Raw genomic sequence first — 4,956 nt, forward strand, 5'->3', positions numbered from 1 at the left:
TCATTATTACTTCAGTTATTATCATCATTAATATTGCTACTTTTGTTATCAATCTTGCAATTATCAGCATTGCTATTGTATAAATTATTGTTATTATTTATGAATGCATAAATAAAAAAAAAGAAAATATGAAAGGGCCTGACGTTATATAAACAACGTCTTATGCCCTTTTGATTTTTACGTCATTATTATTATTGATAATAATAATAATAATAATAATAATAATAATAATAATAATAATAATAATAATAATAATAATAATAATAATAATAATAATAATAATAATAAAAATATAAATGGCAACGTTAATCTTCTTCTTCTTCTTCTTCTTCTTCTTCTTCTTCTTCTTCTTCTTCTTCTTCTTCTTCTTCTTCTTCTTATTATTATTATTATTATTATTATTATTATTATCATTTCTATTATTATTATTATTATTATTATTATTATTATTATTGTTGTTATTACGATAGAGGTACATGACTTCTAGACGTTAACCATAATACCTTTGTATAATATTTCAACTATTGACCTAAACCAATCGAATGTATCACTGCCTTGTGGGTTAGTCTTCTGACACAAAAGCAACGAGTGTTTCTATAAGGATGAAGTATGATATGGAGTCAAACTTCGAGGTGAGAGTCAGGTTACTTATTTTTGTATATCATACAGCTAGGTCTTCGAGGTCTTCCATTGCTCCTAACATTTAGTGGCTCAGTTAAGTTTATCAGTCTCTACTGTACATATACCAAAATTTTCATCTCACATAAAAAAAAATTCGCAAGGCAAACACACTAATTTACCTCATCTTCATTACCACATTATCATCAATCATGAACTTCCTTCAAAAATTAGTTTGTGGGAAAAATCAGCTCTTTACCCAAGCCCCTCTTTAAAGACTATGCATGTTGGATTGTCCCTAAGGAGTGGACAAATTTTGGAGGTGCAACTCTCTTTGACAGCCCCATGTGCGACTGAGATACCATTTTAAGGAGCCGCATAACCTACTCTTCGCAAGGAAGGGGTCTGGAATATTGAACAAAAAACACTTTACTTTAAATTTCAAATTTATGCCTAACTGTAGATATTCAAACAGCCTATTTTGCTGGAAAGAAATTAATCATTGACAATTCATAAAGAACTGGATCATATATAAACCAAAAAGTTTAAAAGGGCAAAATAAAAGATAAAGAATGAGAGAAATAGATAAACAAAAAGTAAATGTTCTGGAAAGCATTATGGAGTACTTGCAAAAAGAAGTATGCAAAAAGGGCAAATCATCATACGAAAGAGATCGATAACCTCAAAATTCCAAGGAAAATTGGAAGAAAATATAAACAACTGAGCAGCCTGTCCCTGATATATCATACTCTTGTAAAATTTATATGAAATACCAAAGACTGGAATGGGATTTTGCATGATCTTTTGTGCTTGAATTGGTCACAATTATATAGTAGTGTAGATTCTGTTGTCCCTTTTAATGAGAATCTAGTCAACATAATTTATAGGCGTATCCCTTCTCGTGTGCTAAGGTACCGAGTGAAGGACAAACCGTGGTTCAATGATGATTGTAGACGTGCTTATTTTGAGAAGAAGGAGGCGTATCATCTTTGGAAGGGTAACAGATCAGATTTGACCTGGGACAACTATACTCAGCTTCGAGCTTTTGCTCAGAGAGTTTATGCCTCAACTGAAAAGGAGTATAATTTAACCATAAAAGAAACCCTTTCTGGTACAGCTCAGGAACATAAATGGTAGTCTACCCTTAAATCTGCACTCTTTGGTGTAGATGCAACAGTTCCTCCTTTACTTAAACCAGATGGCTCAGTCACTCACTGTCCAAAGGAAAAGGCAACCCTTTTGACAGATGTTTTTGACAGTAAACAGAGTAATGAAAAACTTGAACTTCCTCATTCCTGTTTTCCTGAGGCTAAACTAACTAGTTTAGCTTTTCCATCTCGTGAGATTAAAGCTCTGTTGATGGACCTTGATGCTTATGGAGGTGTAGACCTAAATGGTATATTTCCTTGTTTTTTTATAAAGAGAGCAGATTTCTTAGGCCCAAAGTTATCTGTTATTTTGCGAAAGTTAGCAAGAAGAGGAGCTTTTAGCACATGTTGGAGAATTGGTAATGTTACTCCTCTATGTAAATGTGTTTGTGGTAGATAAAGTCCCACTGATTACCGCCCAATTTCCATAACTCCCATATTATCTAAAGTTTTTGAACGTCTTCTGGCAAAACGTCTTGATAGGTTTGCTGAAGGTAATCATCTACTCCCTAGTTTGCAATTTTGTTTTCGTAAAGGTCTTGGAGCATGTGATGCCCTTCTTACAATCTCCAATGCTGTACAGAAATCCCTTGATTATGGTCTGGAAGTTCTTATAATTGGCCTTGATTTTAGTGCTGCCTTTGACCGTGTTAATCATGAGGCCCATGTTTTCAAACTGAAATAGTCGGGAGTGGGTGGGTCGTTTCATAGGATTATTGTTGAATTTTTAAGTAATAGATCTCAAAGAGTTGTTGTTGAAGGGCACCATAGTGAGTATAGAAATGTGATATCAGGTGTTCCACAGGGTAGTGTTCTTGGCCCATTACTTTTCATACTATATACCCATGACATGTGGTTTGGACTAGTAAACAAGTTTGTTGTATATGCAGATGATGCTACTCTCTTTGCATCAATTACATCCCCTTTAATGTAGATCTGCGGTTGGTGAATCCCTTAATAGAGATTTAGCTAAAATTAGTGCATGGTGCAAATTATGGGGTATGAAGTTGAATCCTAACAAAACTCAAAGTATGATAGTAAGTAGGTCAAGGACAGTGGCTCCTCAACATCCGGATCTCAGTATTGATAATGTTTCTTTAAATTTGTATGACTCTGTCTCTTCTTCAATTGCACAAGAAATTGGATTATTGAGAAAGTCTTACAAGATTTTCGGTGATCAATATATTCTGAGGAAGTGTTTTAATTCTTTCTTTCTACCTTGTTTTGAGTATTGTTCCCCTGTCTGGTGTTCAGCTGTTGATTCAGATCTTAATTTGTTAGACGGAAACTTACGGTCTATTAAATTTCTCATTTCTCATCTAGATATTAATCTTTGGCACCGTCGTTCAATTAGTTTATTATGCATGTTGCATAAGATTTTTCATAACTCTGACCATCCTTTACATTCAGATCTCCCTGGACAATTCTATTTTGTTCGCAATATTAGGCAGTCAATTAATTCTAATAGCCAGGCCTTCTCCATCATGAGGCTCAATACTACACAGTATTCTAGAAGTTTTATGCCAGCTGTTACCAGGTTGTGGAATGATCTTCCTAATCGGGTAGTTGAATCATTAGAACTTCAAAAGTTCAAAGTTGGAGCAAATGGTTTTATGTTGACCAGGCTGACAAGAGTCTTTTAATTGTTTATATATGACATATATGTTTTTGACGTTGTTAATAGTTTATATAGGACATATCTTTTTTGACACTGCATCTGTTTTTAGAATGATATATTATTAATTTATTCTCGTCATTAATTTATTTCCTTATTTCCTTTCCTCACTGGGCTATTTTTCCCTGTTGGAGCCCTTGGGCTTATAGCATCTTGCTTTTCCTACTAGGGTTGTAGCTTGGATAAAAATAATAATAATAATAATAATAATAAAAATAATAATAATAATAATAATAATAATAATAATAATAATAATAATAAGCTTAAAATTCATGAAATCTTCCTGGCCATAAAAAGTGGGTTAGTTCATGAAAGCGAAGTAAAGACGTGAAACGACCTGGTCATCAACTTAATTTTTTACAGCTTTTATCTGGGTCGAAGGATGATGAAGAAGAAGAAACGGGGTGACAGGGAGAGGGGAAAGGGGACTTTGGTGGTGGGTGTGGGGACGATGTGCTGGTAGTTCAGTGTATATGCAAATTAACAGGAAGATTGCTCGAAATGTTAAGTGGACCCCAATGGTCTCTCTCTCTCTCTCTCTCTCTCTCTCTCTCTCTCTCTCTCTCTCTCTCTCTCTCTCTCTCTCTCTCTCTCTTTTGGAAGTCTTACTAGTTATCAGAGGAAAATTTATTTAGTATTATCCTTCTTTCTTAACTCAGAACATTAACAAAACTGAGGCCCTAGAGAAATTGACATTATTTGAATCCATTCTTTTGAAAGAATATGATAAATCCGTGTTTTGATTCCATTGTGAGTCACATTCTGTCAATAGGACAAAGTCTGATTCAACACAAGTTTAAAACTTTTCATTTCGAAGCTTAATACATAATCTCTTGCTTTTCCTGAGGCAGTGGCCATTTTTTTAACACCCCACCGTACACACACACACGCACGCACAGACAAACACACACATATACGTGTAAATATATATATATATATATATATATATATATATATATATATATATATATATATATATATATATATATATATACATATATATATATATATATATATATATATATGCATATATATATATATATATATATATATATATGTATATATACATATATATATATATATATATATATATATATATATATATATATATATATATATATATATATATATATATATATATATAAATATTTTTTTTATATATATATATATATACATATATATATATATATATATATATATATATATATATATATATATATATACATATATGTATATATATATATATATTATACATATATTATATATATATATATATATATATATATATATATATATATATATATATATATATATATATATATATATATATATATATATATATATATATATATATATATATATCACAAGCAACACGTGATTTCAATCAATGTAAATATCACCCACGAATGACATTTAATACCGAATTCTATCTTGGGAATATATATCCACTTGAATTCATTTTATGGTAACAGCTTCTGGCCGGGTGGAGATTCGAACCCCCACCTGTACGGCTGG

Source organism: Palaemon carinicauda, chromosome 20 (assembly GCF_036898095.1).
Source record: "Palaemon carinicauda isolate YSFRI2023 chromosome 20, ASM3689809v2, whole genome shotgun sequence".
Lineage (NCBI taxonomy): Eukaryota > Metazoa > Arthropoda > Malacostraca > Decapoda > Palaemonidae > Palaemon > Palaemon carinicauda.